Genomic DNA, 27126 nt, shown 5'->3' on the forward strand with positions numbered 1-27126 from the left:
GGGTTTCCCTTCTTTATTGTGTGGTTTGCCTTGCTACTATGGGTTACTAGGCACCTATGTTTCAATCCATTAAGGAATATTTTGAATACACTTTGTACAGTGCCATCTTTCCAAAGAAACCACACCAATTAATCTTTACCATAAAGGCCATTCATATGGATTATATGCTAACACTAACTTGAGTTCTGACAGAAACACTTGTCTGAGTATTTCTGCCAAGGCCCTAAAATTACTGATTTGTCTGCTTTCATCAACTAGAGCAGATTACTGTTTTCAGTATTAAAAAACAATGTAGGAATAGCGGGTATTTTCCATCTAGAAAAGCAAATGGATTTCAAATTTCACACTGCTTACAATGATGGCTAAGATAGCCAGCTTGGGGAGGATTCAGTACAGTTTCCTTTGTACTAACCTGTCAGGCTGTATGCTCAGGACTCTGGTAATAAATTGTCCAGAGAATTACGGGTGAGATTATGTAAGGCACTTCTAAAAGGCATACATGGATCTTTCAACCATCAGGAATCAGGAAAATAGGAAGATATTAAACCATTTTTGTGTTACCTAATAATGACCTTTTATCTGTCTCTGATGTCTTTAGACCACCTTGAGGACCTGTTTTTCCATAGCTGCCTGGCATAGCCACTGTGATTTCTCGTATCTGCGTATAACCCCAATATATTCATGGCTTGGAGTGGGGTCTTTGAAAACAGACTTGGGTCTGTCATCCCCCAAGACTGTGCCAAAGGCACACTGGCATTTTACAAAGAACCTAGACTGGACATAGGATCTTACATTAAATACTGAAGAAGACTGGCTATCTCAGAGACTCCAAAATGAGGAGATGGATGCCAGTATTGTGAGGTGAAATCTTTCTTCTTAATCTTTCTTCGCTTGTTTAAACTACCTCTGCAGGAAGTTTATTTTCTGTGAAAACTATGCAGTTCCCTACTCTGGAGGCTTCAGGAGCTGTGCATTCAGTTCTTCTAGAACTTGGATTCTTTCTTAATTTTGATATGGTGATTTTTTCTGACTGTCCTGTTTGTCTAGCATTAGATGTCAGAGTGACCTTTCTGAAATGCAAAACTTGCTCAACACCTGCTGGATTCACTGGGAGTCCTTGCTCATGTTGTTTGTATGTTATCTTAAATAGCTAATTCAATCTATTCCAATAAAATATTCCTCTGTTCCAAGCAGTCTTACATTTTCTCAGCCAAATATCTTTGTCTTAAATATTCCATTTCCATAAATCTCTCTGATGTGCATTTGACGGTTATATTATTCATGTCATGTATTAATGCTATAAATGCTGTGCAGTCCTCTCTCAGGTCTTCAGTAGCCAGAATAGGCATCTGAAGATGTTATGAATGTGGTTTTCCAGAAGCCTTCAAAAACTTTGTCTATTTGTCAAATTTTTAGTTAAAATTTAAAGTCTTGAATGAATCATGTACAGCATGACAGCACTGAGCTCCATTCACACCATGTAGCCTAGACTGCTCTTTCTCTGGACTTTTCCTTTTACCACACCATCTTTGCCCCTAAGTACTCTTTCCTTTGGAGATGTTGATGGCCACTGTTGTAATTGCTGGTAGTTCTCTGAGCTGTGTTTAAGCATCAGTCATTTCAAAGGTCCAGTACTAATGCTGTCTGTAATAATTGCAGTGTTCTCCCCTTAAATGACTGCAGTAGAACTACTGTTATTATAAGCAGTTACAGCAAAACTAGAGGTGTGACTGCCTGCTTGAGGCAAGAATTGTTCTCACTAGGTTCAGAAAAAGGCACTCTAAGACCAGCAGAAATACCATTGATGTTGATACCAACTATTTAGCTTCCATCTGTCGACCTTTCCCTCCTGCTTTGAAAGGAGACATCTGCTTTTCACTCCATGATTTTAGTGTTGCAGAGTCATGCTGTCAACTCAACCTTTTCCTAGACTGTTTATTTCTAGCTTCATATAATCAAGGAAGGGAAGTTCCCAAAGAGTTTGCCTGTTTTATATGACAGAAGTTGAGCTGGGAGTCAAAGTGCAAACATTAACTTCAGCCATCACTATAAAAAAGACAATAGTTATAACTACTACATCATGTCAGATGACAACAGTAATTTTTTATTGTAGATAAGTTGGTGTAACTGTAGACTTTTTATTAGATTTGTGTTGCTCTTACCAGAGAAGAATTTTTTTTAAATTGCTTTTTGGTGAATTTCCTGCTGTTAAACATCTGATTTGTTAAATAAAACATTTTCTGGCAAGCACTTCCTATTCATCCAGGGAATCAATTTTCAGCATATTCTAGAGCAAGGTTTTTATAGAGTCAAGCCCTATACACCTAAAAGAGTAGGTAGATTCATGGCTTTTCCAAAAAATTGAAGTGGAGGGTAAAGATGAGGATATAACTGTTCACCTTTTTCATGAGATGCTCTGTTGTTATTAAAGCAGTGGCTATATAAATGTGTCCATTCTGTTAGCATGAGTCAATGGATTTTCTTGGGGTGGACTCAGAAGAAGCAGAATAGGAAAAGGCAAGGAATGCCAAGTGCCACAAAACGCAAAATGTGCAGACAGCGTAGCCTCCTAGAATCTGAACAGGCACCAGCAGGGCAGCCAGATTTCAAATTCAGTTTGACAGAGTGAATTGAGCTATTTTTTTACTGAAGCTACTTTCTTGGCACTCAGAATAAATGGTTAGTCATTTCCAGGTTACAATTTACTGAGAGTAGGAAAGTAAACTGATCTGCAGGGCTTCTACTTCAATACCAGAGCAGAGTACTAAATAGCCTGAGGCTGTTTTTTCTGTAGACTGGAATAATGTGAGCAGGCCTGAATCCTGGAGCAACAGAGATCTTGGATGGAAATATAAACACTTTAATTTCAGAAGCTGAGGGAAGGATAGCACAGAGAAGTTTTCCTACTCATTAGCTTGTAGTCTGGATGTCCCAATGTTCCCTAATATGTGCACAATGTATATATTGCAGTTTGTGCTGTCATGTTACCCTTGTGTTTTGGAAGAAAACAGAATTATCTGAACTCCTGAACTTCTTGCTGTTCTGAACTACCAGCATGTGGCTGGTTTTAAAGGTACTTGGTAGAGGGTTAACTTGATTCATGAATGACAGTAATTTCTAAATCTAAATGAGAAAATGGGATCTATGAGAAAAGAATAAATGAACTCAGCTAGTTAAAGGCTAAGGGGAAACCTAACAGAAACATGAATAGGGTTTTTTTTTTTTTAAATTGTTTTCAGTGTTCTTTGGATGTAGAAAGAAGTTTAAAAAACTGGAAGAAAAGCAGGTTTTTAATAGTAAATATGTTTAAGCAGTGGAATATAATGCAGGCTCAGAATCACCAGATATTACTAAGGACAGGTTAGGCATGTTGTTTAGGGACGGTGTAGGATGGCTGAGCTTCTGTTGGAGCACAAGAGGTGAAATATGATGCCCTTTCAACTAAATTCTCTCTTGTTTCCTGGTGTGCGTGACTTTTTATTGGAAAGTCATGAATGGCTTTAATATTCTGACACATGAACAGAGAGGAAAAAGTGTGGAATCTGAACTGATACATCCTCTGAAGAGAGGGAGAATATCTAGATCCACAAATATTTAAGGATGGCAGTTAAGAGAAACAGGGGAAAAAAACCCTGTTGTTGAAGGAGTTTTTCTACCATAGGAAGTTGGAGAGCAAGCACTTACTCAAAGGTAAATTCAATGAACTGGAAATTCTGATGTCTTCTGCTTTTTATTTGTTTTACTCTGCTTTCCATTTATTTTTATATAAACATATAGAAACATTCTGGAAATTGCCTGCTGTGAGTAACTTACTCCAGTCAAACTCACTAAAAACTCTTAGGCTGCACTGAATGCTTATTTTAATCTTCACCCCTTTTTGCATTATGATTTTGCTATGTACAGGGAAACCCCATCTCTTTGCTCAGCTGCAGCAAAGACCTTTTCTGTTCTGGTGATGAAGCTGTAATGTCTCTGTCCACACTTCATCTGGGAAGTTAGCAGCACTAAGTATGGACCATCTCTGCTTTCTTACAACCTTTCTTCGAAATGAAAGTCTGCTTTAAGGGTTCTGCTGAGGGTCAGACCTCCCCTCATTATCTAATAGGAAAGAGCTACCAGGTACACAATTAATCTGGCAGCCAAACTTCTGAAAGGTCTGGCTGTCTCATGAAGTGTGGCTATAAAAATCTATACTCAAATCAGGAGAAATAAGAGCTAAGCTTTTTTACTGTAGAGGGACTCTTAAAGAAAATGCATTTCCCACTCTGACTGGTAGGCAGTTTTGGTTTGAAGTGGGTGGGAGTCTGTGAAGAGGTAGGGGAGGGAAGACTCAGAACCAGCCTTTGTGATGGGGAAACAGTAGTAAAGGGAGTGATGTGTTAAAAGCCCAAGGCTCATTAGGGGTAAAAACTGACCCTGACAAGTGGGAGGACTGCCTTGTGGCAGTCAGTGGTAGGCTCACTTTCTGTCCTTGCTCTATGATCTGACTTTTGAGTGCACAAAACACTAAGAAAGAAGATTCAAATTATGCATGCAAAATATGAGCATGCCAAGAGCTACCTGCATGCAGAAAATGTATGCTCAGAAAAGCTCATCTGTACTTGTACAAACAGATGTGGGGCTTTGTCTGATCTGTGAGGATCAACCAAGTGAGCTGCAAGCAGACAGTTGTTAATGAAAGACAGCAGGAGTTAGACATCATCCAGACTCACACCTGAGGTCTCTTGCTGGAGCTGCAAGAGAACTCTCTTAGTTTATGCCTGTATTGATGTTGTAGGCCATAAAGGGCAATGTTGTTTTTCTATACTGTGTCAACATATTACTGTCTGATACCATGTTTTGTTTCCCCATCTTTGCTAAAGATCAAGCCTTATCTATGAAGTGTTTTGTTTCTTGAGAGCTGTGCAGCTGTTTTGGGAGCTGGTCTGTAAAAAATACCATTGTCTGGCGCTGAGAGAAAGGGAGATAGCTGCATCCAGTAGTTCTGAAACTGGAGCTCTATACCAATAAAGTGAAAAAATTTACTACTACAAGTGTTGTACAACGCTAATGATTCATGTAGTTTGTTCTAAGTAAACAGAAGGCCCCCCGGGATGTAGTGGTGTACTCAAATAGTCCTACACATATACTCTGTACTATGTAATCCTTCTATTAAAAAGTGAACGAACAAACACTTCTTGTAGCTTTGCAGTGATGAGCGTAAACACTTACTCATTAGACCTCTTTCCATTCCCCTTGTGTGTATACGCATGCATTTTATCATCCATACGCTCTTTAAAGGTGTTATTTCTTTTTTCCCCCTGAAGTTTGCTGCAGCAATATTTATTTCTTTTATGCTCACTGGATGGAGGAAAGCATGTTAAAAGCCAGAAACTATGGATTTCACACCTGAATAAGTGTGTATGGCTATTCAAGTTGCACTGTGAGGAAGTCTTTGGAGAGAAAAGTTGTTCCTGCTGACTATGAGTCAGTTCCTGTTAGTATGTTCAGCAGCTTTGGTGTCAGGTTAACTGTTGATACTGCCTGAAAGAACATCATCCTTTATTGTCCCCCAATTGCAGTCATGATAAACTCTAGCTGTGCCAAAAAAAAAAAAAAAAAAAAAATTAGCTATTTTTTTCTGCACAGTCTAGTAACCTCAGTTACTAAGTTGGATACACCCTAAGCCTTTCAAACTACAAAAATCCTTAAGATCCTGTGAAAATGCTGACAAAGAAAAATATTTCTGAGATTTTTAAGCTTTACCATCTATAAGGATTCCACAGAAAACATGAGATGAAACAGACTTCCAATTTTTCTGAGTTTTTTCTTGACAAAATAATTTTTCTGACCACCTTTATTTCAGCACTTGGCCAGGTAAGGTGGAGAAAATATTTACCACTGTGCCATGTGCAACCATTAAATCTTTGTGCTAGATCCTTCAGGGTCTGAGCCATAAAGAAAGCTACAGGTGGCCAAAACACCAAAGGCTGACTGTCATGGTTCTTCAGCCTCCTGCTAACGGAGATAGAGCAGGCACAGAGAGGGAGAAGAAAACCCCCTCCACTGCTGGAGCAAAGGCAGGACATAACCACCCTCAGAGAAAGCAATGTCGTTGCTGAAAAACAAAACTGCAGGACTGGCATACACAACTTGATGTGTGATTATAACACCTGCTTTATTGTCCTTTCTCCCCTAGACTAGGTGAGTGCAGAGGAGGCCTGTAGTCTGCAGTTCTTGGGTCAAAAAAGGAATATCTGGCTGGTCTACAGGAAGATGGAAGAGTAACTGCAGACAATAGGCAATAGAAATCAGAACGTAAGCAGGGTTGCTGTCTATTCTTCAGCAGAAGTTCAGGACAGTGACAACAAACCTGTACCTTAGCTTGCCTTGGAAGTAAGGATAAATCACATACATTCCAGTTGTAGCTTAAAGGCATTTTTTGCCTGGGAAATATTTGCTCCATTCCTACAAGCACTTGCCCACGTGTTTCTCTTTAATGGAAGCTCATCTGTTGACATAGATTGGATCTGTTGCGTGTTTAAGACGGAAGTGTGTGATTAGATTCTGTATGGGTAAGTGATATTTGTAAACTTCTTGGACATATTTCATAGGGCAGTATAATAAATCTTATTTGAACTGTACCATTCTTTTTGTAATTTCAATATGTAACCAGTTTATTGGAGAATGAAAAGGTAAGGAAATGTAGAAAGCATTTTAAACAATTTTCATAGTTTAACAAATTACCAACTATTTATAAAGTGCAAATGCAGCCAGAATTACCTTATTCTCTGATTATATGAATCTTTAATTAACTTAATCAATTAAATTCATATCCTAAACAATTTGTCTCAGGAAGAAAGACAATCCATCAATTTTATCATAAAAAAACCCCAAAACACCCACACCACAATTAAATGAAAGCCAGTGTAACTTTGAGACCATTTTTTATGTAGAGAGTGTATTCTTTTTGTCTGATGAGTCTGTTTCCCCAAGGATCTATCAGAGCTCAGACCTACTCCCACAAGGGCCACTTTACATGACAGGGCTCCCCTTGAGGCCTTATCCTTCACCTTTCTTACATTGACAACAGTGGCTTGGCTTGGGCTGCTTAATTATATTCCCTTCAAAGTGTGCATCTGTGCTACATATTTATTCTCCTTGGGTGCAGAAGTATCAATCTAGGAAAAAAAAAATTGTCTCTGCTTGTTGAAGCTCTGACTTAACACTGCTTTCCAGAGTGGTTGGGTCTTTGACTTATATGCCTTGTACTGACCCTCACAGTTGACTTGGGCAGTCTCTCACGTTACTCTGAAATTCCCAGTTCTTTCTGATCACTCTCTTTTCTTCTATCTCCAGGTCTTTTTTAATTGTGTTACACTCTATCCTTCTCATGTTGGTGTTATTTTTTTAATACAAATACAATTGAACTCAGGCTAGTTATCAGGAAGTACCAGGTACAAAAAGCTAAAGGATTGCCAGATTTGGCTTTAGCTTCCATCCACAAGTCTTCCAAAGACTTGGATGCTGGGATTTCATAAGTGCTTAAAAAAGAAAATGTCTAAAATGGGAGTAGGTGATTACACTACTTGAAAGAACATCCTGTCTCAAAACTGCTAAAGAATCAGATGTCCTCAAATTGATATCGCTATGACTCAATTGATCTGGATAGTCTCACCAGTTAGAGGTGGGTCATACAGGACTATGTGTTCCAGCAAAGCAGAGATTTTTGAGCAGGGCTTTTTGAGCTGTATGTCATGGCAAACAAGGACTTCTCTGCCAAACAGGAAGGGCAAGAAGGAATTTGTGTTCCAAGCAGTACGTTGCCTTCTGGCACTTCTTCAGCTCTTCCTACACAAATCTTTTGGCAAAGCCACAAGCGTAGCTGACAACTGGGAATTTACAATTAGCTGAATGCACAATTTATAATAATGATCAGCCTCTTTCATACTGTTTTATGAATGAGTGATTTTATGGAATGGAATTTGATATTAGGATATGTTCTTCTAATTGACCTTTTCAGCTGTCTCAGCATTAGATTGCAAAATCTGGTAGTGAGTTCAACAATGTTGCTAAAATAAATACCAGAGCAGAGAAAAGGAAAACATGCTAGGGACAAACTGGGCAGGGAGCCTGCTTTACCTTGTGTGCATCTCCAGTTTTTACAGATTCTTTAATGAAGAAACAAGCTACGTCACCCTCAGCCTCGAAAAAGAGGAACAAACTCTGCTGCAGGGCATTAACATGTTAATATTGAAAGCAATAAAGAATTTGGAATACAACTTTGATGTTAGCCAGTTTGCACCTGAAAACTAGTCTAAGGGAAGATTCTGGGTACCAACAATGACAACATACCAGCAGGCCCATCTGAGATGTTGTTGTGCCTCTCCAAGTTTGTAGTTCTGCCGTGATTTACACTCATGTTTGCCTGGCTCTTGACTTCCTACCAGAAAATTTTCAGGCTGCTTCTTCCCGTTTGCTCATTCCCTGCAACCTGTTCCATCCATAACTAACCCAGCTCTGTTAGTAATCTCTGCTGCTAGCAAAATGATATGGAGACTGCATGGAGGGGCTGCCCATGTTTTCAGGGAACCCGATGGCTTTTCTGGTCCATTTTGGAAGGTGTGGTTGCCCCCTTTTCTTGCTTGATTCTACAGTTCAGCCTAATTTTGCCCATCTTTGGTAGGCAGTTTCTCCAGGTCTCAAGATTTCTCTGAAATATCAGGACTGGGTCTACAAATCAACTCCCTGTTAATTGTAGGTTCCTGCTGCCTTAATGGCAGGCCTAACTTGTAGATGATACATCTCATTGCCACAGTCCCTGTCAAAGCTCAGTTAGTGGTTCTGCACGAAGGAGCAAATCTGCCGTTTCTCACTACAGTGTATACATGTTCTCTGGTTAGTCACCAGTTCACATCTTCTGCAAGTCTTTCTTGGTACATTTAGGTGCTACAGCAAAGCTTGATACAATGTGATGCAATGGCTTGTGCTGCTTAAGGGGGCAGTCCCAACCCTCCCTTCTTCCTTGTGTGTTTGTGGCCACAAGTTCTGCTGCTGTGTTGAATCCACCGTGGAATGACTCACCTTGCTGGTCCTGCAGAAGCTATTCACTGGTTTTTTTGGCTGCTTGATCAGCATGTTGGCTTTGCTCACCTGAAGCCCCATGAAATGTGGATTGCAGGATGAAGAGTGCAGTGTCCTTCAGGAGATTAGGTCAGCCAAAGAGTGTGACTGTATCCTACACGTTAGAGCAGGGATCTCAACCTTATCTGGCTGCCTTTATCTCTAGAAACATGGAGGAGGGAGACCTCACTAAGCCTTTCTTCAGAGGTACTTAGGAGGGAAGGCAGTGAAAGCCAGGGCCCAGCCCTTTGTGTGTCCCTTATTCCATTGCTTTGTATAACCCATACATCATTTTTTAACCTGCACAGCTTCTTCAAAGCATCTTTGCTTTTGATTCATTCACAGACAATCCAGAATAAAACTGCTTGCTGTGGTGGTGTTGTTGGATCCAAAAGCAAGGAAGCACAAGTGATACACCCCATTGCACAGGTAGAGGTAAGCTCTTCAGCACTTTGGTCTTTCCATTAGAAACTCTGATCTTTCCTACAGGAATCCCTTCATTTTATCTTTAATTCTTCATCCCACCCTTTGGAATCTTTTTCACAGAATTTATTTTACAACTTTTTCTACATGGATTTGTTGAGATGGTTATTTCACTCTGAGAGGAATATAGATAAAATTTCTTCCTTGTAGCTGCACCAATCACAGTGCTTTAGTTGAAAGTCTGATGGTGTTTTCATTATAAACCTCTGATTTCAAGGATTTGTGTAATGTCCTGAAAAGCTTGGCTTAAAAATAGTCTTTTGGAAGAAATATATGTCTGTACTTAAGTTTCTAAGATTAACAGTGTGTTTTGCAAGTCTGTGGGATGCAAGAAATATATCAGCTTTTCATATGCCTTTTTATTTGTTCCTAGTAACTCTAAAATTTTAGAAATGTTCGTGCTAAACACCCACATACTTAGGCATCTTGATGCAGATGCGGAAAAACATAATCTTGTTTAACAAATGACCTTTTGGTCTTTGGTTCAGTACTCCCTTTCCAACCGTAAGTAGTACCACAGAGATCTCTGTCCCCAAAGACACATCCACATTTCTTCTTTGTTCATAATGTTTCCTTTCTTTCGACACTTTCAGCTTCATTCTACTTGTTTAGAGTGTAACCATTGGCAGGTTAAAAATTGATGGCCATCAAAGGATTAAATCATTGTGGAAAGAATGCAACATAATGGCATATTATTTTTTTCTTTGTTGTGTTGATGGCATGTGTTTTAACAAAATTATGCATTTAAATCTTGTAGAATCTTCAATGTACTCTAAGCATTGGACTGCCTAGATGGTAAAATCTTGATGCGCCTGCTTGAGGCAGGAAGCGTCAAGGCTAAAGCCTTTCAGACTTGAAAACAATTTTTTTTCTTTCAGCTGCACACTACTGGGAAAACCAGTGAGGATAACTTAACAAATGTAGTGAGAGCTCTGTGAGGGCATTTTTGAAGTGTAAACTTAACTACTTTGGACTGGTTGTCATGTCCTACATACTTAAATGTGAAACAGTGCTGCTCTTTCCACCCCTGTAGTGTTAGAAAATGGGGCAAAGGTTTTCTTCACAGCAGCTGAGCAGCAGAGCTAGTGCTGTTATGGGTATCACTTACTGCATCAACCTCTCACTATTACATGCAGATCTGAATTGGTTTGAGTTCTAAGAGTTTTAACTGAAGTATAAAATTTTTAAGATATGTTATGCCAAAAATGGATTGTTGATTTTGAAATAATAACAGAGAAACTAAAGAAGAGAAACATAAATTAAAGGTAGATTAAGAGCTGTGATAATACATAAGGTCAGTCTCTGATTCACCAGAATGCCTGCATATTGTCCCCTAGTCACCATTTCCAAACTGGACTTGATTAATTTATGTCTGTTCTTTAGGCCAAACCCCTGTTGCTGAGAAAATATTTCTGTTGATTTAGAACAGTTTTCTAGCAGATTATTCCAAATGTTTGGGTTTGAAAGTATAAGCTCCATGCATATATTAAGTATTATTGGGGTCACTCCAGTAAATACACTGAGCTGTATGTTCTAAACCTGAGACCAGGGAAGTGTTTTCAAAAGAACTTTATGACATAAATTCAATCTCTTTGTTCTGAACAGAAAAGGTAAGTGAAAGAGCTAATTCAGAGCCTGATTTTTAAAAAAGTAAAATGCAAGAAGAAAGAAAACCTAATAGAAATTCAGGCTGTAAAAACTTGACTGCATTTAGGGACAGTTTCATGTACTTATACTCTTTTCAGATCTCTGTATTGTTACACACTAGTGCTTCTTCTGAATTAAATAGTACTTCCAACTCTGAGTGAATTTAGAATTTTAGCTCATTCAAGAAAGAAGTGATGGATTTGATGGCTGAAAATTTTTGATAGAAATGAAAACAAATCTGAATAGATTCATTTTTAAAAGTCATATCTAGAAAATGGAAGTTCAGTTTAGTTCCATATGTCCCTGTAGAAAACTACCATATTGCTACCAGGATGATAAATAGCCTTAATGTCTCTTACAGAGCTGGGGAAAATAATCCTCCAAGTTTCTATCATAAATAAAATTACAGATTCCTTTGAAACCCTATTTAATTGTGTTCTAATTATTACCCAAGAAATGCAACTACATATGATATAGTTTTTAAGCTGAGATATTTATGAACTATGTGTTTGCTCCGCATAATTAATTTAGGCTCTTTAGTGGTTGTTGTTCCTGTCTATACATAAATGCAGCAACACTTTCTTAAATGATTTTGATCTTTAAGTCCAAAACAGCTGTTAAGGCTGCAGGTGTGCACTAGATTTTGGTTACTCCTTTCAAGCCTTTTTGCAGGTAGGATATATGCTGTTCATTCCAGCACTGGTACTCTCATCTAGCTTTTCTGTGTGGCTGTATATGTGTCCTGGTTTCAGCTGGGATAGAGTTAAATTTCTTCACAGTAGCTAGTATGGGGCTGTGTTTTGGATTTTTGCTGGAAACAGTGGTGATAATGTGGAGATGTTTTAGTTGTTGCAAAGTAGCGCTTACACTGGTCAAGGACTTTTTCAGCTCCCCATGCTCTGACGGGTGCACAAGAAGCTGGGAGGGGGCACAGCCAGGACAGCTGACCCAAACTGACCAACGGGATATTCCATACTATATGGCGTCATGCTCAGTATATAGAGCTGGGGGAAGAAGGAGGAAAGGGGGGGGACACACGTTTGGAGTGATGGCGTTTGTCTTCCCAAGTAACCGTTATGCGTGATGGAGCCCTGCTTTCCTGGAGACGGCTGAGCACCTGCCTGCCCATGGGAAGGAGTGAATGAATTCCTTCTTTTGCTTTGCTTGCACATGTGGCTTTTGCTTTACCTATTAACCTGTCTTTATCTCAACCCATGAGTTGCCTCACTTTTACTCTTCTGGTTCTCTTCCCTGTCCCACCAGGGGGGAGTGAGCGAGTGGCTGCGTGGTGCTTGGTTGCTGACTGGGGCTAAACCACTAAACTAATCCAAGTTCTCAGAGCCCAGTGGTAATTAGCTCCACAGTGAAAACACTCCCTAAAAACAAACAGATTAGGTGGATAAATGAACCAAATGGATAATGGATATTACAAGATTTACATAATGCTTAAAATGAAATTATTCAGAATTATGGAGAGTGGTAGCCCTGTGTAAGACATATTATTTTAGTATTTCTGAATTCCATTGGTGAGCGATTGTACATTCTTTGAATGATGGACTCAGTCTGAAAAGGTCATATGAAATTGTCTCTATTGTTGGTTAGTTACATGTGCCCTCTCACCAGAAAAAAGAAGTAAGACGATACAGACTGTATGAAAAAACCATTGGAGGCCAGTGGTGTCAGGAAGTTGAGCTAGAAATATGGTTAATAATTATCTTATTTAACTTTGATTTTGAACCTGTTCTGTGTTTAAGGCTGCATTTGAGAAATCATCTGTGTCGCTCATAGGATTAAATTATATTATTTTCAGTGTCTTGTGAGCCCTTATGGAGCTCCTTTTCCTCTTTTGTGATAATCCACAAAATCTAGTTGAGCGACACCTTGGTAATATATATGTGCTTGCATTTAATAGAGTCATTTAGATCCAATGCTGGTGGAATGTCCTTCCTTATTCCTACTGTTATATGAAAGTAAAGGCACTCCAGAATTGCACTTAAAAATACGTCTAAATTCAGCAACTCTATGTTTGCTTTCTTTGAATTGGAGACCAAATTTACAAGTTGTGTGTCTGTCTGCTGGTACCAATTAAGCCCTGCTAGACGATGAATGTCTGAGGTTTTTTTAAGCCTGCAATAATGCTGGAAATACAGAGCTGCTTCATCTGTAATAGTGAAAGTTTTTAGCACAGGAGCAGCAGATACCCTTTTTTTTTCAAGGCAGCAAGCTTGGCATTCTGGTGTTAACACATTGTTTTCAATTCTATGTTAGGCTGAGCATTAAATGTAATGGTTTATGAGTATTCTTTTTCCCAGATGCATGTTGTGTTTGAGACTGCAATCAACATTTGAAGTCAGGGCTAGACTCCTTCTGTTGGCCTTTTTCTCACCTCCTGTGTGTCCAAGGAATATCAGTTCTATTTCATCAGACTATCCTCACTAAGGAAATGATGAAGATTGTGTGCTTTTTTGCTAAGTTGGCCAAAGGTAAGGGCTGGAACTTTGCCCAAGTCTCCTGGATGCAGCAGCTGAACAACTGCAACACAGACCAGGACACATCAGTGTCTCATAAGTATTAGGTGTGTGAAAAAATCAGAATAAATAAATGTTCCTGAAGATCAGAAAATAGTGCAAGCTCTGATCTGTGCCACACTTTTATCAACTAAGATCTTTTTTTTATTTTTTTAAAATGTGTGTATGCTTTTCAGTAAACTAACCAGATGTGGAATACCATGGGGCTGTAGCCAGCATGTAGTCAGCAAATCCAAAGCTGAAGCACATTTATTCCATTTGGAGTTCTTAGAAGTGTAGCAAATTCATGAAGTTAGTGTTGTATCAGAAAGGAAGGTTTATGCGTGATACTAAATCTGGAATTGTCAAACTCAAATGTACTAAGTAAATGACATCATATTAATAATTCAGTAGGCTGTCAGAGTTCATAGAACTAAAATACATTTTATGTCCACTCTTAAACTATCTCATCAGTATGCACACCAAAGGCTAAAAAATACAGCGTATCATATATAACAATCCTCACACTTGCATGACAAATTGAAATCTTCAGACAGGTACTCTACAAATGTTTTTCATTCAGGAAAGAATCCAATTACTATACTGTCAGTACTGAGTTTCTTACTTGGTCTTTCTCTTATAACTTGGAGTGTCTGGGTTGATGATTTAAGCAAAATAAATGCATTAAGTTTCATTACTAAATAACTACAAATGAATAAAAACTAAATCAAATGTTTACCTTACATTTATTTATGAGGGGGGTCACAAATAGAAATTTACAATCAGAATTTACAAACTTACTTCTTTTTCAAAATGTTCTTAATCGTGTAATATTTTTCACCCTGAAGAAAGAGTAAGAATGGTCTTAAGTATTATAAATTAGTTAAAAAAGTAGTACTTCATTCTTTTATGCTTTTAGGCATTATATTTTGTTCCCCTCTTAACACCAATCTTAAATACTGTTTTAAACTCTCTTACTTTAAGATTCGTATCAAATGTATTCAGCAAAAAACCCAAATTTATAGTTGTCCAATGATGGGTTAAAAGACAGAGAAAACCAGGATCTTGCAGTAGAGCTGCCAAATTTTCAAGGTAATGCTTTTTCTTCCCCCCAGAGCTCTTTATTAATTTTTGCCTCCATGTGGGATTGTGTGATACTGTACAGATGGCACGCTAAATGTGTTTCATGGCTTGGTCTTTCCAGTGCTGGCGAACCTCATTAAAAGGAAGTTTACTGCAAGCAGTGCCCCGTATGTCGTGCAGAGGAGTGGATCTCACCTTAATAATGTGCTGCGCTAGGGAGCGTAACAGCTTAGGGCACTGACTTTTTGAAGGCTTAAAATGGAATGTGCTATTATCTTTTTGAACGTACAGTTAACAGATTTTAAAAGCCTGCTGTCTCATGGAAAGAATGTACTAGTTTTTGACTTTAGTTAGTGATTTGAGCACCTATTACTCACAGCTGTGTGTCTTGTGTGCTTGTTCTAGTTTAGGAATCAAACTCATCTCAGAAGCTTGTATTAGGAATTTACTATTTTCTTAAGACCTGATAATTGGGGTTTTAATTAATTTCAAAGGTTGCTGTGATAAGAAAAGGATGCCTATTCTACTTATAAAGGAATGACTGTTTCTGAGGAAGCTGCTCCTGGAATCTGGCAATACAGATTCTCAGGCTTCTGCTGGGAGTTTACATGACCAACTACCTGCATCCCTAATGCGTGTTTGACACTCTTTTCTCCTTTACTGCCCTTATGAGTGTTATGGTTCACTATCCCTGACCAGAGTGTGACACATCCTCTTAGGAGCAAAGAGGTGTCTGACACTGTAGGGAAGGAATGTAATGCTGGTATGGGAAGAGTGGAGCAGACCATGGTTGCTTGCTGTAGAAATGGTGCATAAAACCACAATCTGGCCAGAAGTCCCTCAGCCCCATTGGTCTGAACTACCCATCACCATACAATAAAAGCCACAGGTTAGAAAGGGGAAAGTACCAAGTTGCATAAAAAGGAGCAGCATGCCATTTGCAAAGAGAACATGCTCTGCTGAAATAAGTGACTTGCAGTGCACGGTAGCAATCATCAAAATGACACTTTGGTTACAAAACATGCAATAAAATTAATGAAGTTGGATTCTGTCTCTTACTCAACTGGTAGCTCAGTTTGTGGTTATCCTTATTGATTTTAGTGAGACTATTTGCAGTAGAAGGGGGAAAAAATGACAGTCTTTCATCCTTTCTGTTGCCACATAATGGCTGTTCCATTGTGCATCCTTGTGCATCCCCTGGAGATGTCCATGGTTCTTCCTCCTCTAATGCATAGGCCAGAGCAGCTGGAACAGTGTCCTGGGGTAAGCAGGCTGTGCCCTTAAGGAGCTGGGGCAAGAATATTCCCTTACCTGGGGTGGGAAGTGCAGTGGATTAGAAGGTAAATAGTGGAGATTTTCTTCAATGTTTAGTTCCCTGTTTGCTCTCAGGTTGGAAAAATATTGCATTGTCCATTCCCTGGGTTTCTGCAGCAAATAAATAGCTCTGTGCAAAGTTCTTAAACCATATGTGTTTTGGAAAGATGCCACAAGAGTGCAAGGAAAATGAATCACAATTTCATGCATACACCAAAGAAAAGTTAAATGAAAAATGAAGGCAATTCTTATTAAAAATAAAAAAGTAAACATGACATTAAACATCCCTGATATCAACAGAAAATAGTGCTTGCTATAGAATACACCAGCAGGTGGTGGTTGTTCTTTTTCCCCAAGTAAGAGGGTTGAGCCAAATTGTGTTCTTTGCAGAGGGGACAATGAACGACTGAAGATGAAAGCACTGGAATCAAGTACCACTGTAGCCTGCCATTGAGGCTATTATTTGAGTTAAGCACATGAAATGGACTTCTGTCTTCCATGCACGTAAACAGCAGATTGGATGTTAATTGGAAAGACTGGAGTAGTGGGAAAACCTGGTTGGAATTGTGCTTTCAGTATTTTCTTCTGTTCACTGTCTGAACAAGCCCTGGTAATTTTACAGGCTATTGAATTGCTGGACAGATAAGATATTTTAACAGTGTGCTATAATTCAGTACTCAAAGGTTTTTCCTCCAGAGTGTATGAGGTTGGATAAAAGGAGAAATACTTCACCAGTGCTGTCCTTTTAAATCAACTTAAGGGGAAAAAATGTATCTTTTCCAGAGAGGTTAAATCTTCAATGGATACAATATGGCAAAGTTCCATTGAAGCCATGGTGTTCTACAGTTTTAAAGCAGTTGAGGAGTTTTTTCAAGAAACATCCAGGAATAAAGATAGAGGAACTAACCAACTGGCATAATGCTGAATTGGAAACCTTAACATCAAACCTCTTTCTGTAAAGAAAATGTTGCATAGGTGATGGAATGTGGTGTCCCGTTGCAGGCAAGATGCTGGCTCAAGGAAGGTCAAACAGAGTTGCTGGTACAAAGAAAACTGCTTAGCTCAAGATGAAATGTTCAAGAGGAGTTGCTGGGTACCTTTGCCTCTCGGGGGGAATTCAGTGAAAGCTGGAGGTGTCAGATAGCATAATGCTCATATTGGTGTTCGGAGCCTGGAAAAAATGGTTCATGCATGTGTCTATTCTTTCCTGTATCATTAAAGCAATCTTTTGTAAAATAGAATGAAGCAGAAATATGAAGGCAGATTTTTTTGTTAGCTGAGAATCTGGCCTGTCATAGTCTAATGAATTCCTGGAACGCATTGATGTGATTTCAGTTACAATAACATCAGCAGAACTCATGAATAGACTCCAGTGAAAGAGAAATTAAACAGGCCATAAAGCATAACCATTCATAGTGCTTTACGTATTTTTCAAGGAGTTAGAAATGAGGCCATTATTAGAGGTATAACAGGAACAAATCTTGCTTGTGTCTTCTGCTGATGAGGCCTGAAATTTTTACATGTAACATGCCATAAGCTTGGGAAGGAAGGATAGCCCCTGTAGCACAGATTCTGGACTGTCAATGAATGGTGTTGCTCCTGAATGGGAGTTTTTTGACTCCCTGTATAATGTGGTCAGCACTTCCTGTAGTGAGCCTTTGCATGAGGTGAAACATTTTATGGCAGAAATAACTGGGGAGCAATTAATGATTCTGGCAAGGATACAGGAGACAACAATAGGAAAATGAGAAAGAAAAGATTTTCAAGAAGTGACAACAACATTTTCACAAATAGGGCTTGCATGTCACTTGTACTGCCTTTATAGTAAGCAAAACTTCTTATGCTATTGGACAAAACTTTGACAGCTGGTGAAGTTGCATTCTTTTACTATAGCAAAGCCCATATGTTCACAATTTCACATCTGAATGTAGGAAGGTAGTAGTCTGGGCTATGAAAAAATGAGCATCTGAACACAGGACAACAGAAGAAACCCACCACAGTCACTCTGTTTCCAAATTTTTTGAAGTGTTTTACACTTCAAAGTGGAGATCAACCATTTCTATTCTAGGTAGGTTTGTTCTGTGGCTGCACCTTCCAGGCCAAGGGTTACAGGTTTTATCAAGCGTATAATGCAAGTTTTGTTTTCCAGTCAACAGCGGTAGTAAATCCAACAGTAAATTGCATAGAATGATAGTACAAAAAACACCAGAAAACATACCAGTGGAGTCACAGCTGCATCAGAATTCTGTGATGGTGCCTTAAAATACCAGCAAAGTCTTCCTGGAGATAAGGATTTCTCCGGAGTCTCAATGAGGCGTTTCAGCCTAGCATTCATTGCCAAGGTTCCCTTGGGATGTTCCAGAATGGCACCATGACAGGTTGCTGCCTATCACTTCTTAAATCAGAATCATTATTTCCATGGCAACGGCAAGTGTGTAATGTACCCAGGGCCTTAGGGCACTTTGGCATATCTGAAGTTTATGTAATGTTGTGTCTAGTCACAACTAAATTTCACTTAGGAGATAAAAAGCAAGAGGTAATTTATGGTCCCAGTTTTTGATTCTTTGATAAATGAACGACCTTTCCAAGTTGTGGTTGTGTAGTGACTCAGTAAGTATCTTCATGCTGGGATGTCTTGTGCTGCTTTGAAATTTACAGTAAGCACTGATGAAATACTTGCATTTCTTCTGCTAACCCTTTGCTCCACTCTTACTGTGGTAGGGTGCCTTGTAAGGCAAACCCCTTATGGGTGAGGCAGGAGGAACTTCCCTAAGGAGTTAATTGCGTTTTCTTCCCCATAACTGGGTACTTTTCTCTTGGCTGAGATTTCTTTCTGTGGGCTTTACTTATTCAGTTAAACAGTCTGACATGTTAGACTTTTCCTATAATATCTTTGTGCTTCTGCATTTTGTGATTTCTGCCAGGATCCCTCTGAATGACAATGATCCTGTTTTGCCAAAGTCAGATTACAAACTTAGGCTTGTCTTACTGATAGTTTCTACCTAGAAGGGATGGTTTCAGTTAGCATTTAAGACAGAAGAACAGTTTGATTTTCTTTTTCCTTCTAAGGTACAAAATATTGATTTTTTTTTTCTTTGGTTTAATATTAGCAAAGTAAATTGCCTTCCCAGTTTCTCAGCTTAACTTACTCCGTTGTATTTAAACCAGAGGGCTAAGAGGGGAAAAAAATCTGTGGAGATTTCTGCAGTTCCATAAATCATGAGAATGAAGCTGGTATGTCTGAATGAAATCCAAGCAAGCAACAGCTTTCTGGTAATGTGTAATATGATTATCTGCAAGCTCAGAGCTTAATTTTGTTTCTCCTAAACATTCATCTGGGCTGGCAATGGTTTCGAATTAGTATCTGTGGAGCAGTTCTGGATTTTCTGGTGCTGAAATAAGTTTTCCTTCCCACCACAAGAAGTTCACTGGAAGGTAGCTATGATTGCAGCTTATCTGCCTTTGAGGCAGAATCAGATAGGAACACATAATAAAACCCATGGTCTACTTGTCCTGTCTTTTAGAGTCTTTTGCACTGGTCTGTATTGGATATTTCAGAGGCAGCTGAGAACATGTCCTCTCATCCCTCAGCTGCGAGGCAATGGGCTAGACAGGGAGTCAAGAGATCAGAGTTGCACATTAGGGCTTTTAGATGTACGTAAGTTATCAAGTATTAAAGAAAGGTATTTTTCATTTCTTTTCTCTTCCTTTTTGCCTTTCATCTTTGAGTGGCCCTTAGTTCATTAAATGATGATATGCATGTCTGAACAAAATAAAACCATTGTTTTAAGGGAGGGGAAGGAAGCAGTTAATGAAGAACAACTTTCACTTTCTAGCATAAAACAATAATTTACCACTCAGAGTAAGTTGACAGTATTGGCTGCTCTAATCTCCGTGTGGTAGTATTTCAGTTCAAAATTAAAGGCAATTCGAAATGCCACAATAAAAAGCAAATTACAGGTTTTGCAAATGCCATATTTTACAGCTGTCCACTGTGCCCATTGTAGCGGATATTTGATACTGCTTTGGCAAAAGTCACCAGCTGTATGTTGCATATACTCTTAAAAATCTGGTTTTGTGTATGAGAGTATGCAGTCTTGAAGGAGATATTACTACATTGTTCATTACTATTGTGTTAATTTTGGCTGTGGTGGAGAGAGAAGAAGCAAGCAGCAAGATACTGGTTTAGTGTCTATGAAGTTCTGTTTTTTCCTATGCATTTATATTGTATATGTAGGGAAAAAACATCAGAAATATATTCTAAAGCTTCCAGTACAGACAGGTCTGTGACATTCAAACATGTTATCACATGGCTGATTTAGACTTCTTAAGCTCAGGTAAAATATGAGTTCATTCAAATAGGAACTAGGCATCCTCTATCAGTCATTAGGGCAACTGGCTAGAAATTTGTGGTAATATTCATGAAATATAGGTCTTTGCAGCAGTAATTAGGTTGCATGTCCAGCAATCATTATCATAGTGCACTTTAAAGGTCCACTGATGTCTATCAAATGGCTATTAAGAAATTTCAAAGAATTTGAAATTTGACAATACAGTGATGGTTTGAGCTTGCACTGCTTTCTGGCTGCTGCTGGGTAGTACTCAGATACAGCAGTGGTGGACGGGTTGGAAGATGAGCGATAGTATTTTGCCCTGTGTACTCTCAGGCAGGTAGGGAAAAAAGCTGTAGGAAGCAGGTGTGTGCACTGAAGTGCCCAGGAGCACCCAAAAAAGCACAGGTAAAAAGATTCTGATCTTTCCTATGGGAAACCAGACTGTGTCAAAAGCATTTCACAGGAGCCTCATACTGTAAGGTTCTGCATTTATTCTGTTCTCATTGCTAGTGAAGAGCAACTGACAGTGGGTTGGGGGCGAAGGGGCGCTTTTGATTTTTCTAATGTACCATTCAATAACAATACCTTTCTACTTTTGTCCCCTGAAGAATTGACACAGGTTACACCTACAGTGCCCTGCCTCTCTTCTGTACCTGTTTGTATCCTCCCAGGGACCAAGGATCACTTGCTGTAAAATCCATTTGACACTTGGATATCAAATCAGAAGTCTCTGAGTGGTCATCTGTACAAAGTGTAAACATGGGAATATTTCATTTGTTACTGTTAAAATCTCACTAGATAAAACTTTCTAAGTTATGCTGTTGAAGAACAGGTTAGATATCATATAGGTCCTTCTTTGGATTTCAAATCTATTCAATTTAGTATCCTTATGGTATTACCTGGTACTTCCTGGATTCCTGAGCCACAAAATCTTGCCTTGTTCTCTGTATCTGCATTCAGTTCTGGTTTTTGCAGCAGGGAATTATCTTAGTTTTGCCATTCCCAGTGCAACTGCAGAAATAAGCCTGGCAATTTGTGTTGCACTGTCACGGTAACTACTGCACTTGTAGGTATTTTATTCTGCATTTTAGATTGATTTGTTACCTGAACTAGACTTCCAGGAGGCTTATTCCTTGTACCTCGTATTTTCCAAGCTCTCCATGTTGACTTAAATGGGAACAGAATTAGATCAGCAACTGCCTTTTGGGAGCACAGAGACAAACCAATGCTAAGCATGCTGAGGTGCCTGCTTGAATGTGTTTTGGAAGGAATTGAGCATCTTTACTTTCCTGCCTGAGAAAACAGCATCACCTGCAGAGTGAAGGGGACTGCACAGAAACTCTGTTCTTCTAGCAGCTTGCTCATACATCCTTGCATTGATCATGTAGTCTTGGCAGCATTCCTCAAACTTGCTCATACGCATTTGTGAAAGTTTCTAAGCTATTAAAGATACCAGTCAGTCACCATTAGTGGACTAAGAGTATGTGCTCTGCAGTTTCCACACTGTGGAAGTCCATTAAAAAGGCTTTTCCTATAGCATCTTGAAGTGTATAAAACACTCACTACTGGTAGGGTTCCTATGTTCTTTCTGCACCAGAATTTACCAGGTACAATAGCTTGACGAGCACTCATGACTATAGGTATGTCACTGCCATACCTGTTGACCAGATACGTTTTCTGTATAAAAGGCGGGTACTTACGGTTAATTGCCTGTACTCGCTTAATAATGAAGAGGATCTGTTACATCTGTCAGATGTAGTGATATGGTATCGAGAACACAGATCACAAAATGTTACCATCAGAGTCCTTTTCTGACTAAGATGACTCTCACCCTACCATAATACCTGCTATTACTCTTCTCCAGGTGACGCTTCTACTGTTAGTGTCACCGGCTCCCCATCGCAGATTAATGGGGTACACTAACCTGTATGGTAAATTGAAAGCTGGCTCCTCCACATTTCTTGTGCATAGTACATTGTCATTAACGTCGGCACCATTAACACCAAGAACCAGCCACTCTTCATCTCTCTCTGCTTTGAGTACCTGCCTGTCCTGCTGAAATAGCCATTTGTTACTTTGAGGAAGTGATGATTTCTGTGTAGTTGTGAGGCCTACAGGGAACCAACACGTAACAGGCTGGTTAAATAGCAGATAGATTTTCTTACATAATTACTTTTCTGGTTTTGTGAACAGAGTGATTTTTTTAATTAAAATTTGCGTTCCATCACTTATCATTTTGACTCTATTGCTCCTTATCCTCTATGGACATTCTGAGTGCAGATAATTTTAATTAAAAAAAGCCAACAGTTGCTTAACATGAAAAATATGAAGGAATGATATTGTATTCCTTTTTAAACATAATAATTGCTATGCTAATGTTTTGTACGATCTTAATAGTTCATGCTAGACTTTTAAAATATTCTTTACAGAGGAAAAGATTTTTGAAGAGAGAAAAATTAGCTGCTGCTTCTAAAGTTTGATACAAAAATTCACAGAAACAAAAATCCTATTGACTTCAAGGGCTTTGGATCAGACCCACACGAATAAATTCAGCAAAGCACGTGAAGTACATGATTAACCTTCAGAATGTGCTCAAATCACTCTCCTCAACAAAGCACGTAAGCACTTGCTTAAATTTGAGTATTTGATTAGCTGTCTGAAGTATTCACTGAAGAAAGACGAAAGCACCACCCCTCTTAGCTAGCGCTATCTGTCTAATGCTGTCGCCTCGGTTGCATCCACATGTGAATCTGTTTTGTGTAAAATGCCGAAATGTCAATTTTTATTTTCAGTCTTCACGGGGGCTGTAAGGCAGTGACAATTTAAAAGAGCAGGGTCACAAGAGTTAACACATTTTAACAAAATCTATTCATTTTGAATTTCACTTCTACTAACAATTTTTTTTTTATAATGAAAAGAATTTTAAAAATTAAATGTAAGCTTGAGGCAAAATATTGAAATTGAATTTTAAAAGTTAATTTTATCAGAAATCCAAATTTTATTAAATAGCAAATCCAAAGCACAACACAAAATCAAAATAAATTTATTTCTTTGGAAAATTTATACTCATTGAAACATTTTTCAGCTAGATAAGTGCTTTACTGGGAAAGGTCTACTTGACTCTAATGCTGATATATCACAAAACTGTTTTGAAATGAGAGCAGGCAATTAATGTTATTCTGGTTCACTGTATTAAAAACAGAACAAAGCAATTGCATTTAGTTTTGCTTATGACATTTGTGCATTCACTTTGTAGAACTTTAAACATTTCTAGTTAAGAAATATTTACAGTAAGAAGGCGGTAAATATAATTACTTTTCCCCTTGTTTTTTTAAAGGATCAGTACTCATTTAGAGTTCTGGAAATGATTCTGTGACTGTAACTGCAGAAAAGAATGACAGTTCATGCCTGAAGAGACCTCCCAGATCACAGTGACACAATATGAACTAAGCTGCCTGTAGCAAGAAGCTCTAGCCCGATCCAGAATACATCTATTCTCCTAACCCGTAATTTACAGTTTAGTGTGTTCATCAGGGCAGCACTTTCTGCCAAAAATACTTGAGATGGGCTCACACACCAACCTGCAGATTGACGTGGTGCAGTATCATTTCACCTTTGTGTTTCCTTAGTGAACAAACATGAGGAAAAAACCCCATAGGTGGGTGTGGACTTGTTAAAGAAGAAAAAGTCACTTGCCTCCTAACTCTGCCACCTCCTTGTAATGCCTGCAGTTACATCCATGCGTGCCACCTCTGCGTGATGCTCCCTACTGTTCTACAGCAAAGGTCTAACTTTTGTGAGTGAAAGCAAGGCATGTGTGCTGTTTTGCTGGAGGAGAAGGCAGCCAAGCAGCAGTACAGTTGTTCACTGTAGATATCCTCTCCAGCACTTTATTTGCATTTGCCTGCTCTAGACAGAATTTGCATCTGTTCCAGAGGCACCATGCTGTGTATAAAGTATTCAGCAGACAGGTGTTTGTAATAATTAGCAGATTTTGACTGCTATCCGATAGGCACACAGCAGGTGAGGTATCCAACACTGATGTTCAATAGCCAACTAAGCTTGCTCTAATGGCCCCTGCTGAGGAAACTTACATAGTCCATTTTCAGGTAAAACAGGACAGCAGTCCTACAGCCAGCATTTTACTGCCAGCAGTCGTATGGAGCACCATGTCCCTTGATTACAAAGAACCAGTCTCTGCCTGGTTCTGAGCTGTCCTTTCCCTGGTGCCTGTGAACCAGCCTCTCTTCCCATTGCTGATACCAGTGCATGCAAAAATGTTATGGAAGTTGCACCTGAGTGAGTTTGGATGGGAAAGCTGCTCCTGAGCATGGATGCTGGGAGTCCCTGAGCTGTATTGAACAGAGCAAAGTGCTCATTCTTGCAGAGAAGAGCATGCTTGGCCGTGCTGGGTCCGTAGGTTTTTGATTTTGGGGGATTGCTGTGAAGCTAGGGGCAAGTGCCACAAAGGTCATATTGACCTGATTGCTGGCAGCGTTTTAAGTAATTTGTTGTACTTTGCAGCATGTCTTTTAATACTATTGTGTATTCAGAGATGAGAGAGATTAGGCAGTCAGGCCTTTATACTCTAACAGAAGCAGTTAAAAAAATCACAGGTACCAAATTAGTCCTTCTTCTAGCTTGACCTCCTTTTTCACTCTCAACTTGTCCTATTCGCATGGAAACCATATTTTTGGTTTTGTTGCCTACCTCTCTCTTCCTTCCTGCCCTTATTAATCATCATCTAGCTGTTTAGTCTAATATTCCAGGTAAGTGTTGCAGACAGAATAACTTGCAGCAACCCCAGCCACCCAGAAACCCTATTTTTCCTGTGTCTTCTGAAAGAGAAAATGTTTCCCTAATTTCAAGGCAAATTCAATGCAGTATGACAATTTAAATTGAGTTTCTCCATCTCAGTAAATGGAAAAGCTTCAGTTCTGGACCATTTGAAATGGACTAACTTGGTCCCACTAGTCAAGACACTCAGTTGCACAGAATTGTGTCACTGATATACTGATACATACCAAAAAAAAAAGGGCTTGTCTGGTACTGAATGGAAATCTTCAGCCATGCAATTTCAGCGGGGTATCACCTTTGATACGTAATATACATAATATACCTGTTTTGATAAAAGGCATGAGGAGCTGTAATTATTTCTCAGCAACTTCTACTCACCCCCCTTGTAGAAAATCTAGATTAAAGAATTATATATGAATCCATTTTGACTATCCAACTGTAGTTCTCCCAGAGGGGAAATATTTCAGGATCAGCAGCTTATACAGCACAATAGCCCTGAAATTTTTGTACAAATCTGTAGATATTTCTCCAGCTGTCTGTAAAAAAGAGATAAAATCCGATCACCAGAACATTATGATTACTCTCCAACTTTTGCCCTACTATGATTTTCCTAAGAATTTATCAGCTAGTAAATCGTATATTGCTAAGTCGAAAGGCTTTTATGTTAGTCCAGGGTCTTAATGTTTCAGATGTTCCAAAATACTTGTGTCTATCCTTAGCAGGTATTATGAGAACAACCACGACACTCTCATCTGGCCAAAGGAACATCTAGATTTCTAATATCAAGAGGTTTTAAGGTCTTCTCTATTGTCACCTGCTAATGCAGAATTATATTTTCTGTGCTTTTAAATGCATGGAAATTGTTACAGAGAGGCTCTTTGTCAAGGATGCAAATTGGCAAATGAGTATCTTTTGGTGCAGAAACTCTGAACCCTTTTGTCTTTTGGACCTGAAATAAAATAGAAGTCTGAAAAACTGCTGACATTGCTACATTAATGTCAATTGTTTATCTGTGAGACTGGCCTGGAGAGGAGAAGAGGGAAAAATTACTTTGTAAAAAGTTTGACAAAACAGATTTAAATATGGCTTCTTGTTTGGTTGGATGGTTGGTTTTTTTCCTAGAAGATTTTTTTCTGTTGCCTTTAAATACATCTCCATGAGTTCATTTCCTTGGCAAGCTTTGAAAGAGAAAGAATGAGGAGAGCTTTCATGCCAAGACGGTCTCTCCAAGTTCTTACTAATCCATACTTCATAGTAGTTTTATCAGTAATTGCTTTGGGTATGTTGGCAGTGCTTGATAGCTTTCAACAGGGTTTGTACAGTCAAACACATTTTCATAATCTACAGAATATTGTTCTCTTAGATCTTGTTTGCTCTTTTCCAGAACAACTTTTTTAAAAACATTGCAATGTCTGATGTTTGCTGTTCCATTGTAATAAAATTTATGGTGTAGCTTAGGTAATGTTTAGGAGAGTAAACCCTATACATGTACCACGCTTCTTACTAATTACAGAAGGCTCGGCTCAGTACTTCTGGGACAACAGAAGAACCTAACTAAGAAAGGGGAAGACATAATGAAGATGGTCTGTTATTATGAATTATCCTTATAAACTGGCATGTGATTAATATATTTCTGGATCCAAAACTCAGTATAATGTCAATGGATCATGTCACCAGACCTATTTCATCCTTACTGCTGATAAGGTGCTTAGCCAGCAGGTCTAAAAAGTGCCGCAGCACACAGTAGGAATTGAATTTTTGGGTAATTTCCCATTACCTACATGTGGCAACCCCTTTCAGTACTCTGCATATTCTTCAGCTCAGGAAGAGGAAGTGGCAAAATGCCACTTGCCTCTGCT

General features: G+C 38.9%; 1 long non-coding RNA gene across 1 annotated transcript in view; it reads left to right on the top strand.

The window, feature by feature from the left end:
- LOC135314193 (uncharacterized) overlaps positions 1–27126 on the top strand; it is a 193900-nt gene that overhangs the window by 138500 nt on the left and 28274 nt on the right. Inside the window, exon 2 of the long non-coding RNA XR_010373641.1 lies at positions 9448–9537. This is a non-coding gene — a long non-coding RNA (uncharacterized LOC135314193). The remainder of the gene's footprint in view (positions 1–9447; positions 9538–27126) is intronic.

The sequence above is a fragment of the Phalacrocorax carbo genome, chromosome 7 (genome assembly GCF_963921805.1).
Source record: "Phalacrocorax carbo chromosome 7, bPhaCar2.1, whole genome shotgun sequence".
Taxonomy (NCBI): domain Eukaryota; kingdom Metazoa; phylum Chordata; class Aves; order Suliformes; family Phalacrocoracidae; genus Phalacrocorax; species Phalacrocorax carbo.